The sequence below is a fragment of the Fukomys damarensis genome, unplaced genomic scaffold (genome assembly GCF_012274545.1).
Source record: "Fukomys damarensis isolate Sample0158 unplaced genomic scaffold, DMR_v1.0_HiC HiC_scaffold_1, whole genome shotgun sequence".
Classification (NCBI taxonomy): domain Eukaryota; kingdom Metazoa; phylum Chordata; class Mammalia; order Rodentia; family Bathyergidae; genus Fukomys; species Fukomys damarensis.
In genome coordinates this window covers 45,895,621-45,909,768 of record NW_022900913.1, presented here as the reverse complement: position 1 = coordinate 45,909,768, position 14,148 = coordinate 45,895,621, and the positions used below count along the sequence as shown (strand labels likewise).

At 33.2% G+C, this 14,148-nt stretch overlaps 1 protein-coding gene across 1 annotated transcript in view; it reads right to left on the bottom strand.

The window, feature by feature from the left end:
- Positions 1-14,148, bottom strand: part of Ndufaf2 (NADH:ubiquinone oxidoreductase complex assembly factor 2) — a 274,128-nt gene that overhangs the window by 171,755 nt on the left and 88,225 nt on the right. The window lies entirely within an intron of this gene.

Below are 14,148 nucleotides of genomic sequence, written 5' to 3'. Positions count from 1 at the left end.
GTTTTATTCATCTTTTGCTCCATGTTACAATTTTGTGCATTAATAATTTGTTTTATTAAAATTTTTTTTAATTTGTCTTGTAGAATTAGCCCAATTCAGGACAACATCACAAGAAAATTCACTTTTACATTTTTGGGAGGAGGTTAAAAGTTATTCTTCAGATGATGCAGTTACCAATTATGATGTGGATCATATGAGCCAAAGAAGTTGCAACAGTGAGATGGAGCAAGAAATGTCAAGAAAGTAGAGAATGAAGACCTTGACTGAGATAAGAAAGCAAACAATAATGTAAATAAATATTCAACTAGTCGGAATGCTACAAAATGGACATGTATACCTGAACAATGTTCAAACCAAAGCTCAAACTACTAGGTCAGGAAATGTTACTAGGTTCTTGCCATGGATTAGATAGCACTGACAGCATTTCAATTCAATGTTTGAAACTATAATGGATGATACGCTACAAAATGCTGTGAAATACACTAATAATGAAATACAAGCAAAACTTTCTCTATGCTCCAACAGTTCACTATCTGAACTAAAGCCTGCACAGGTCTATTAAATATAGCAGGACTTTTTTATTCAAATCATCAGAATTTAAAGGATTTAGGGCCGGGGATTTAGCTCAGCGGTTCGGTGGCCTGCCTCACAAGCGCAAGGACCCGAGATCAATCCCCGGTACCGAAAAAAAAAAAAAAAAAAAAAAAGAATTTAAAGGATTTATGGAGAAGTGATGAATGTGGCATTGAGATTTTTAGGGTAACAATAACACATAAGAGATTTTGTTTCCTTCAAAATTGCCTACATTTTGATGACAAAAACACTAACCAATACAGAAAAAAAATCCAACAATTTGACTGCTACTTGCTCATTTTTTGAAAGCTTTGTTATGAACTGTCAAGCAATTCATACACCAACTAAAGACATGGCAATTGATGAGGAACTTGCATCATTTTGTGGTTGTTATAGCTTTTGGCGACATATGCCAAATAAACCTTCCAAATATGGTATAAAATGTATGCCTTGATAGATGCAAAAACATTTTACATCTTGAATTTAGAAATTTATCTTGGAACTCAGGCACCAGGTCTTTATTCGTGCACTAATAAAACGTATGACATTGTGAACAGACTTGTTGCACCTATTTCAAAAAGTTACCAAAATGTCACATTCGACAGTTGGTTCACAAGTTACCCATTGATGTTACATTTGCTAAGGAAACACCAGTTGACCAGCATAGGAACTATTCATAAGAACAATGCAGAGAGTCCAAAATGTTGCAAATTCACAATAGAGAAATGTATTGTAAAATCTTTGGATTTTGAAAAGATATTAGACCAATATTAATTGGTCTAATATATGGTGAAGAAAAAAAGTAGTACTGATGATGTCAACATTATACCATGATGGTAAGATAGTAAATCCTCAACACAAATGAAGCCAGAAATGATTATATTTTACAACAAAACAAAAGGCCAAGTAGGTGTTGTTGATAAGTTATATAGCAACTATGATGTCTCTCAAAACACAAAGTTTTGGCCAATGGTTGTGTTTTACTTGATCCTAAACATGTCAGGCATAAATAGTATTATAGTTTACAAAGAAAATAATAAGCACAATATATCATGGAGACATTTTCCTACAGAATTTGATTGGAATTGATAAAATATAAATTACAACAGAGGAAGAATAGTATTTATCTGCCCAAAGAACTCTGAAAAAGAATTCTGCAGCAGACTGATGAACAGACAAGTAAAACATCACAAGAACTTCCTAACGAAACAGTAAGACCAGTGAAATGTCAAATATGTCCTACAAAAAAAGACAGGAAAACATGTGCTATCACTGTAATACTTATATATGGAACATACTGTTTTTATGTATAAAGATGGCTTTAGGTGTCATAATTGAAGCAAGGAATATTTTTGTTGTAGAGTTTTATTTTTATTTTCATCTTAGTTCATATGGAAATTTATGTTGTTACTTTTTAGATTTTTGTAGAAAATGTTGATGTTTATTATAAACACTAAACAATAATAATTTAATATTTTATTTTATTGATAGTTTATTTTCTTGTTAAGCAAGAATTTAATAATAAAATTCATAAAATTAAAATAAATAATTGATAGAAACACCCTTAAAAATAGATATTGTTGTTAGACACTTTACACTCCTTGTCAAAAACTTAACCTTACTCATGCCAGGGTAGCTGCACACTAACATTTTGGGAATGAAAAGCACATATCATTTTTAAACATTTCATAACTAAAATAGATTATGGGCTCCACATTGTCAGTATTCCTTGAGGTATCTAATTTTCTTAAATTCCTTTGCAAGAATTTTAATTTCATGGTTTGGATTTTAGGCTATAACATTTATAATGTGCATTGTAGTAGGCTCTCAGTCTGCCATTTTCTTGCTGGAATGTAATCAACTAACTTTGTATGTAGGGTTCACTAACTTTGGTGTCAAGAATGCATGTTGCTCTTATGTATTTTTAATCATGAAATTTAATTTTGCACTTATTTGGACTTTTATTTTAAACAAAAGTGACTAATTTTGTTGTTTACAAAAAAGCAACAAGCTTTCTAGGCTCCTCTGATTTGGAAAATTCCTCAATTTATAAGGCCTACAGACTCCACTGAACTCCAGTGGCAAAGGAAGTTTCAGAGAGTCAATTCTATTCATCTTGGATGCGTCATCTTGAGTGTATCCTTTGCATCACTTGTTAGCTATTTTTAAAGAGGTAAGGGGAAAAAAATGAGAATCAAGACTTGCCATGTAAAGGTACATGATCCCAACAATGAATGTAACTGTACTGTATCCCTAAATGTACCAATAAACTCAATAAAAAAAATAAAAAAAATAAAGTGAATCAAAGCTGAAATAACTAAGGCCAAGTTAATTCATAGTTGCTCCTAAAACTATACATGTCCTTATGGTTTAGCCTACTCTCAAGGTAATAGAGCAAAAATTGCTCTGAGATCTGAAAGTATTCACAATGGTCCTAAGTGTAGGACATGTAAGGACAGGCTTTCTATTGGTTGTGAGGTTAAAGAGACTGTGGCTCCTTTTCAAAAGACCAACTATACCAAGAGAAGGAACTTGGATTTTTCCCTTAGATAAAAGAAAGCTAGGGATTTAGCTCAGAGGTTCCACGACCTGCCTTGCAAGTGCAAGGAACCGAGTTCGATCCCGGGTACCAAAAAAAAAAAAAAGAAAAGAAAAGAAAAAGAAAGCCACAGACAAATGTAATAAAGCAAGGACGTAAGAGATTCAGTGATGTATAATGATGTATTGGGTAGTAATGTTGACAATGAATGAGAATAGAAGGGCTAAAAAAACAAGACTATTGTAAATTGTAATGATCAAGTGAGGAATTTAAAAGATAAAAATGGTTAAACCTGGGGTCAAATGGATAAAGGGTTTTATTTTTTAAAATTTGATTCCCTTTTATTTGATGCCCTTGAGGTGTCCTTCTAAGTTGATACCACTTCAGTCCAGCATCTAGAGAGAAAAGCAGAAGATAAAACTGGACTGGGCTATCTACCCTTTTACCAGTCTGTGATCTTTTTTTTCCCCCTCATTAAGTGTATTGGTACATTTAAAGCAAACAATACAGTTACATTTATCACTAGGATCTTGTACCTTTACATGATCTGTCTCGGTTCTTATTTTTTTCCCATACCCCTACCCTCTCTTCACTCTTCCCTAAAATGGAAACAAAGTCTTTGGATAAAGGGTTTTAAACATGGTAATAGGTGCTTTTCTTACATTATTCTATTTGATCCTTACTTTGAAGTTTAAATAGTGATCAGCTGGATATAGGTTTTGAGCCATGGTAACAGGTCCTTCTCTTGTTATTCCTTTTAATACTACCTTTGAGTTTAAATAGTATTATTTTGATTTTATAGATAAGAAAACAGAAGCTTGGGTAAACTTAGGTCCATATCTCACAAGTCATTGATGAGAAACAGGACTTTTGATATTGGCCTACATGACTCAAGCTTGTGCAAACACACTTTTCTACCCTGTCGTGTCAACCAATGTGCAACCAGAAGAGTTAAACTGTTTTATGTAACGCAAATATAAATTTGATTTTACAAAGTACTTCTTGTCAATAGCACTTTTAGCTTTGATGGAGGATAAAGATCCATGTTTTTATTCCTTAAATAGCTTTTTCTTACTTGATGAGACTTTAAATTATATGAACTAAAAATAACCTCAACCTCAAAATAATTCTTTTAAGTTTTTTCTTAACAAGGTAACTCCTTGTACCAAGTAAGACTAGGCTAAAATTACTATGTCCTCATGTGACCATTTCTAACATTTTAAATAAAAGGTTATATGAATATGTTGATTCAAGTAGTATATAATTAGAGGTTAAAATCCACACATGTATTTGATCTTTAAATAACCAAATTAAAATTCTCTCAACATATTACAAAGAATACACATTTTTTAATAAATCTAAAATATTTAATTTTAGATATGAATATATGTTGATTTTTAAAAAATAAACGAGCTCCAAGAGAGATGATGAGAATGGATAGTTTCACTTTGCATATTTGTGTCAAAAACACTCAAGGCCTAACCACAAAGCCTGAAAATGTGGACTGTATTGTACATGGTCTTCTACCACCACTCCTCTCTGAAATTACTTAGAACTCTGGACTTCATGTGATCTCACAGATGGAAATTTACCCTTTCTGATTGCCATCTCAATGACAGAGAGACATGACAGTTCTTCCCTAAATTATCTCCAAGAAAAAGAACTCAATAAAGGTTACAAGAGGAACTCTTATGTGAGTGCCTGGACTAAGACTAACTTTGCTAAGAATGGGTAAAAGAGGTCATTAGGTCAGCTGTTATGTCTTGAAAAAATAGGAGGTAGTTGATTTTGACAACATCAACTTCTCATTGCAAATCTTCCAATATTTTCATGTCACCATCCTTAGGCAAATTCATGGATTAATATTATGACTCTTGTCTTGTTCATTTCATATGAAACAACAAACATGCTTTTAAAATAGTTCCACATACAAAAAGTGTGAAAAAATGAAAAAATGGGAACAAAGTCTTTGTATATAGGGAAGGGTGAAGGGGGTAAAGGGAGGACAGAGGTATGGGGAAGAAACAAGAACCAAGATACATCATGTAAAAGTACAAGATCCCAATGATGAATGTAATCATGTTTGCTTTAAATCAACCAATAAACTTAATGGAAAAAAAAAAGTTCCATGTATCCTATCTGACTTAAGAGCAGCCACATTTTCACTCAATATACTTTATAAAAAGTTTAACCTGAGTAAGCACTAATCCTAGAGTCTAAAAATAACACAAAATTATTTGGCAAGAAATAATATGATTATATGTTTTTTCTTGATTTAGGACATATAAAAAAGCAAACATAAAGCAATCTAAATATAATTTCAAAACTCGCCAAATTATAAAGAGAAGAAGCAGCCAAGGAAATGAATTTTTAAACTCAGTTCCAGTACGTATTAGAAATTGAAAAAATATTAGCTATTGGATCTTATTCAGCGGCACACTTAAATGTGTGCTATGGAACAGAAATGAATTCATTCATGAGTAATAAGGTAGCTTTGAAGAAGGAAATGTGAAAAGAAACATGTCTATCTTGGGTTTTTCATTTCATGTTTTATAATTGCTTCGAAAGAAAATTTCTTTTAGTTCATCGGTCATGAAATACGGCCTACCAAATTATTGACAAATGTTGAAAAATATTTTCCTTTCACCATAGGGCAGTATCTACTCTTACAGAGATGACATTTAAGTTAACTATAGTCATATAGGACACAAGAAAACACTCTGTTTTACTTTTGTTGACCATAATATCTCAGAGATACCCTACTGGTTTGAGATAATATCCTAGGAATGGCTGAATCAATTGTTTTTCTTTGTGGGTTCTGTGGTAGATTGTAATACTAACTTGCAAAGAAGATTATTTTCATAGTTTAAACAACATAAAATATCAGAGAGAAGAAAATGGTTTTTCTAGCACAATAGTCTAAGACCAGTGTGCACCCAGAGCAAAGAACCATGGGCTGGTTCAGAAATCACTCGGGTCAATTCACATCAAATGTCTTGAAAATATATACAAATAGCTAAGATTACCTTGGAATACCCGGACATCAGTTAAGATAAAATGAAATTTCAAATGCTAAATGAACTTTTTCATTTTAACTGCATAGGAAATTGGTTAAGAGCAAGGACTCTGGACAAAGACCATCTAAATGTATTATTTAACTTTCCTATGCTCCAGTTGCCTTGAAATTTATAAAATAAGAATAGTAAGACAAAAATATGATCATAATACATTACTATATGTAAATTACTATGAATGGTGTTACACATTAGCTTTGTATTATTAATTAGTATTAATATCCTGTCTAGTGTGGGAGAATAGCAGGAACAGAAGTCAGGTTTTGACTTATTGTGCAAGATAATGTTTAAGATCTAGCATTTCTGTTGCTGAAAGTAGTACTGGGCAAGAGGAAGTCCTGATGCTCTTAAGTCCAGCTGTCTTAGCGCCTATTTGTATAGCAGGTATACTGACTAGTGACTTCAGAATAAAAAGATCCAGAAAAGCTTGTAGTAAGAAAAGTCAAAGGAGAAGTAAGTGTGTATGTGGGGCAGGGAGGCATGAACTATTACTGACCATTTGAGGCAGCACTGTTTTCTTCCCAAGTGTGGGGTTGTGAAGGGGTCCTTCCTTACTGGGATGAAATTAGAGTACAAAATAGAGTAGAGAAGACTATCACATAGCCCATCTTTGATCCACATTTCATGGGTGATTTCCCATGCTAGAGCTATGTTTATCTCACTTGGTTGTATGAAATATTCAGTTCCAATGACATCTTGAATTTGACAAATTCTGTGTCCTTCACAAAACATTCATCCAAGTTACTAACTTTTCCTCACCCCTAGATATGCTGTCACTATTAATCCTTCTAGAAGAGATGTTGTGATATATAAGAAAAATAGCAAAATGGATACCAGAGACTACAGTTAAACAGTAACTGTAAGAGATACATACAACCTACTAAGATTAAAATTATGACAAAATAGAAACTCTAAATACTCCAGTAAAGACTAAGGAGACTAAACTGGTAATAAAAAGTCCCCTGTCAAAGAAAAGTTTAAGAACTTATGGCTTCACTGCTACATTTTACCTAACATTTGAGTAACTAATACTCATCTTTCTGAAACTCTTTTTAAAAATGTAAGAGCAAAGGAAACTTTTAAGTTCATTTTACAATGCCAGCATTACACTGGTATCAAAAACAAAGACATGAGAGAAGAACAGAAAATTATAAACCAAATCTCTTGTGAATACAGATGCAAATCCTTTTAGAATACAGCAAACCAAATCTAACATATCAAAAACATTGTTTACTATGATCAAGTGAGATTTATCTCTGGGGTACAAAAATGATTCAAAATATGCAAATCATCAAATTTGATACATCACATGAACAGAATGAATGGTAGAAACCATATAATCATCACAATAGGTGAAGAGAGGGCATTCCACAAAATTTAACATACTTTTATGAAGAACAAAACTGCACAAATTATAGAAAGAAGGAACCTAAACATAATAAAGGTCATATGCCTCAGTCCATTTTTAATTGCTACAGAACAATATTGGAGACTGGATTTTTTTATAAAGAACAGAGGTTGATTTTGGCTTATGGTTCAGGAGGTTGGAGAGTTCAACGGGATGGTGCCAGAATTTTGTGAAAGCTTTCTTGTTGTATTGTAACATCGAAGAGGGCATCACACAAAAAGAGAAAGTAAATATGCTAGTTTGGGTGTCTCCTTGCATTAGTCACTTTCCCATTTCTGGGAAAGGATAGCCAACAACTGCAACTTAAATGTGGTGAGGTTTATGTGCTCACACTTGCCCGTAGATGCAGTCCATTGATGGGTGTCTCCCATGTAAACAAACAAACAAAAAAAAACAGCATGGTGAAAGGGTAAGGCAAAGAGGATCCGCTCATACCAAGGTGGCCAGGAAGCAGAGGGAGAAAGGAGAAGCTGGGGACAAGAATATGCCTTTCCAGGTCACTTCTGCAATGACACATCTTTTCTAACCAGGCCTCATTGCTTAACAACACATGAAGGCCCATCTCTGAACACATGAAATTTTGGGGGGGATTTTATACATAAATCATAAAACTCCTCCTCTTCTTATAAGGCTAATAATGTAACAAGGGACACCATCTTTACAATTTCACCTAATCCTAATTATTTTCCTAAGGTCCCACTTCTAAATACTACCACCACATGAGCTTGGGGGTAAACTCTTCAAAGTATGAGCTTCTGAGGGAACACATGCAAATGACAGAAGATCCTCTGTCCATTTTTAGATCAGCTTATTTGTTTCCTTCCTACAGAATTCCTTATGTAATTTAGAATACTGACCCCTTATCAAAAGTACAATGAGAGCTACGTATAATATTTTAGAATCAAAATGTCCCCAAAAGGGCCATATATTAAAGGCCTTGTGCCTACCTCATGTAGCTATGGGAAGTGGTAGAATCATCAAAAGGTGGAGACTTCGACAAGTGTATGGAAAAAATGTTCAACATATTAAGCCAATAGGGAAATGTAAATGAAAGCTACACTGAGATTCCATATCACACCGGTCAGAATGGTTAATATCAAAACACACACACACAAAAACGAAAGCAGGCAAAGATGCAGGGAAAAATTGTATTGTTGGTAGGAATATAAATTAGTACAACCACTATAGAAATCACCATGGAGATTCCTCAAAAAATTAAAAACAAAAATATCATTTGATTTAGCTACACTACTGCAGGGTGTATTTCCGAAAAAATTAAAGACAACAAACCATACTAATAAACAGATACACATGTTTATACTAACACAATTAGAAAGAGCTTAAATGCCCATGAACAGATGAATGGATAAAGAAAACATGGCATATATACACAATGGAATATTATTCACTCATGAAGAATGAAACGATGTCATTTACAGAAAAAATGAATGAACTAGAGACCGCTGTGTTAAATGAAATAAGCCAGATTCAAATAAGTATCATATATTTTCTATTACATAAGAAAACAATACATAAATGGATGAATGAATGGATAAATAAATAAAATAAAGAGAAAATGATAAACTAGAAGGTAGACATTTGGAGATGGGGAAGAAGATCATGCAGAGGGGTAAGAAAGGGAGGTAAAAGGTAATAGGGTTGAAAAGCATCAAGATGTTAAATGTATATACAAATTTTCTCATAAATCTGTCTTACTAACATGCACCAAGGGGGAAAAATAAAGAGGTGTGCCTATTGGAAGGAAGTTAGGTCACTGGAGGAATACTCTTGTCATGGATTTTGGCACCCCAGCCCCTATCTTCTGCTCTCTGTCCACCGTGAGGCGAACCAATTCGTTTTACCACATTTCCTATCACAGACTCAAGCACAACAGAGCCAACTGAGCATGAATTGAAACCTCTCAAACCATGGGCTAAAATAAACATTTCCCACCCATAAGTTGTTTATGTCAGGTATTTCGTTATACTAATGCAGAGTTGGCTAACATAATTTGTAAATATCTGCTTCCATACTGTAGGCTATATATTTACTCTGTTAACTATTTCTTTTGCTGTATAGAAGCTTTTAAGTTTGATGAAATCCAACTTTTCATAGTATTTTTTATAGTATGTTTTTGTCACCTGTGCTTTTAGTGTAATATCCAAGAAATCACTGCCAAAAAAATGAATGTTTTCCGTTTTCTTTCAGGAGTTTTATAGTTTCAGGATTTATGGTTAGATTTACGCTTAGATTCATTTACAGTTGATTGTTGTACATGGTATAAGGGTTTAATATCATTATTGCATAAGGAGATATACCATTTTTCCAGCACCACTTACTGACTAGACTGTCCTTTTCTGTTTGCATATTCTTAGCATTTTTGTTGAAAATGAATTGACAGTAAGTGTATGGATGTACTTCTTTGTTTTCTATTCTTTTCCAGTGGTCTCTGTGTCATTTTTAAAGCCAGAACCATGCTCTTTTGATTATTATAACTTTGTAGTTAACTTTAAAATCATATACAGCATAATACCTCTCACTTTAATCTCTATGGCTACTCAGAGGTGTGTGTGTGTTTGTGTGTGCGCACGTGCGCATGGGTATGTGTGTGTGCACAGTTCCATATGAATTTTTTTTCTTTTGTTTTGGTACCAGGGATTGAATTCAAGACCTTGCATTTGCAAGGCAGGAGGCAGAGCCACTGAGCTAAATCCCTGGCCCCCTTTTTTTTTTTTTTTTTTTTTTTTTTTTTACTTTTTAATGTAAGTTTTTTTGCTTTATTTTGTGTTTTTCAAGACAGGGTCAGGCTGTCCTTGAATTTACTATGTAGTAAGTAAGGCTGGCCTCGAACTCCTGGTGATTTTTCAGCCTCGGCCCTCCCAAATGTTGAGATTATAGAGATTTGATACCACACTTAGCTGTACTTTTTAAAAATTTCATTAAAAATGTCATCAGGATATTAATAGGGATTGCACTCAGTCTCTAGACTCTTTTGTCAGTATGAGTGTTTTAACAATATTAATTCTTCTAAAATAGGTAGAGAAGGACCTTATCTAAATTTGATAAAAGCTACTTATGGCAAATCTACTGGTAACATCATATTAAGTGGGAAAAAGCTGAAAGCTTACCCTCTAGAAACAAGACAAGGATGTGCACTATCACCACTCTTGTTCAATTTAATACTCAAAACATTAGCAAGAGCTATTAGGTAAGAAAAAGAAATAAAAGGTATAAATGAATAAAGTATATGTAGAGTAAGGGAAAAGTCAAGCTTTTATTTGCAGAACACTTTGATCCTCTACATAGAAGACCAAAAAATCTACCAAAAGAATTTATAACCATATTCAGTTGTGTAACAGGATACAAAATCAACATACAAAAATCAGTAGCATTCCCCCAGTAATGAACTCACTAAGACATGAGGTAAATAATACCACTAATAATAGCATCAAGAAAAATGAAATACTTAGGAAATAGCATAACTAAGAAAACACTGAAACTACAGCCCTCTGAAAAAGGCAATCAAAGAGAACATCAGAAAATGGAAAGATATCTCCTGTTCCCAGAGAGGCACAACCAGTATCGTTAAAATAGACCTACTTCCAAAACTGATAAACAATTTAATGCAATCCCAATGAAAGTACCCATAGCATTCCTCATGGAATTGGAAAAAACAACATAAAATTCATATGGAAGCAGAAGAAACCTACAATAGCCAAAGCAATCTTGGGTAATAAGAATAAAGTGAGAGGCATCACAATCCTGGACATGTAAGTTATATTACAAAGCTATAATAATAAAAAACAGCATAATACTAGCACAAAAAGAGACACGAGGATCAATGGAACAGAATAGAAAATGCAGAAACAAATGCAAGCACATGGAACTATTTGATCTTTGAAAAAGGAGCCAAAAATATACACTGAAGGAAAGATAGCCTCTTTAATAAATGGTACTGTAGTGTATTGGGGAAATTGGTTATTTACACACAGAAGATGCATCTAGGCCCATCTCTCTCCATGTATTAAGCTAACATCAAAATGGATCACAGAACTAAAAGTTAAAACAGAAACACTTAACCTGAAAGAATAAAAATAGTTAAAATTCTTAAAGACATAGCAAGGACTTTCTTAACAGAACCCCAATTGCATAAGAAATAATACTGTAGTAAGAATCAACAAATGGTATCATAGCAAATTAAAAGCTAGACATAGTAAAGGAAACAATCAACACAGTGAAAAGACAACCTACAGAATCAGAAAACATTTTTGTCAGTTATTCTTCAGATAGAGAACTAATATCCAGAATATATAAAGAACTCAAAAAAATTAGACCCTCCAATAAAAGACTCAATCAAAAAATGAGCTACTGAAATTAACAGAAGCTTCTCAGAAGAAATATATACAAACAGTTGACCATCACTGTTTATTTGAGAAATGCAAATTAAAACAACACTGAGATTCCATCTTACTTCAGAAAGCATGGATATCATCAAGAAATGGGATAATAACAAATTCTGAAGAGGCTGGAGGGAAAAAGGAGTGCTTCTACAGTGTTGGTGGGAATGTCAATTAATACAAACACATAGAGATACCTAAAAAACAAAAAAAAGATCCAGGTATTTACCTTCTAGGTATCTTCCTAAAAGAATTAAAGACATCATATTACAGTGATACATGCATATCCATGCTTACAGCACTACAACTAATAATAGCTAAATCTTGGAAGTGATCGACATGTCCATTGTCAGATGATGGATAAAAACAGTGTGGTATTTCTACACAATGGAGTACTGCTCTGTCATAAAGAATGACCTTGAGTCATTTGTAGGAAAATAAATGCACCCTGAAGCCCTAACATTAAGTGAAATAAACTCAGACACACAAACATAAAAATCACATAATTTCTTTATATAAGAAACCAAAAGTCAAAGAGCAAAATGGAAGATAATGAGAAGTAAAGAGGTAGATCTTCCTTAAATGGGAATGGAATCAACAGATGGAGAGAGGGGACAGGGAGGGGAAGAAAAAGGAATGAAAAAAGAAATTGAGATATGTATATGTACCAACCACACACAAGGAATGGAAACATTATGCACTGTGAACATACATAAGTGATACAAAAATTCAGTAGGAAAAAATGAGCCAGCATGCTTGCTCTGTCTTATCATGTGATATTCTACATCTTATTATGCAGCAAGAAGATCCTTAATGATATGCTAGCATCTTTTTGACTTACCAGCCTTTAGCACTATGACCTAAATGAATCTCTCTTCTTTATAAACTGCTTGGTCTCAGGTATTTTGTTATTGCAACAGAAGATGGACTAATACAAGATTTAAATAAACATTTCTTAGAAGACACATGGCAAAAGTTATATGGAAAAATGATCAGTATTACGAGGCATCATATAACTATTAAAATAGCTAACATTAAAAAGAAAAAAAAAAAGGGCTGGAGATGTAGCTCAGTGGTAGAGCACTTGTCTAGCATGTACTAGACCCTGGGTTTAATCCTGTGTGTCTCAAAAAACAAAAAATAAATGGGCAAAATAAGTGTTGGTAAGGAAGTACAAAAAGAAAACCCTAGTATACTGTTAATGGGAAAACATATTTGTATAGCTACTATGGACAGCAGTATTTAGGTTCCTGAAGAAAAAAAAAAAAAAAAAAGAAATAGAACAACCAGATAATCCAGTAATCCCATTACTGGGTATAAAGCCAATGAAAATGGAATCAGTATGGTAAAAAGTGCAGCACTATGCCCAATAGACAAGATATGAAATAATCTATCAATGATGAATGAAGAAAATGTGGTATATGTACACAATAGTGTTTAGTCATAAAAAAAAGAAATACTGTCATTTGCAACAACTTGGATAAATCTAGAAGACATTTTGATAGGTGAAAGAAGCTAGATACATAATACTTATTATACATTATTATAAAGTATGGTGCATAGTTAATAATATATTCTACATCTGAAAATTGCTAAGAGTAGATTTTAAATATCCTTGCCATCAAAAATAACACAGTTATACATATGTTCAGCATTTTGATGTAGCAGTTTCACAGTATGCATTTACCAAAACATCACATTGCATACTGTAGATATAGCATTTTTTACTTCTCAATTAAAATATATTTTTATGTGCACCCATGTTTATAGTGGCACAGTTTGTAATAGCTAAATCTTGGAAACAGCCCATTTGCCCATCTGTTGGAAACTGGATAAAGAAGATGTGGTTTTTCTATAAAATGGAATATTACTCAGCCATAAAGAACGAGAAAATAGATTCATTCATAGGAAAATGGATACATATTGAAGATATACTCCTAAGTGAAATAAATAAGTCACACATGTGTAAATACCGAATAGTTTCCCTGGTGTGAATAATCTGTAATAATACATAAGATCCTAATAAGATTACTGACATTTAGAAATGGGAAGAAAGGAGCTAAAGGTGTAGGGAAGGTGGGATGGGTAAAAGAAAAACAGTGTGAGAGAATGAAAAGATGAAAATAAAGTGTTTGTAGATGGGGAGGGGAGGAGGGG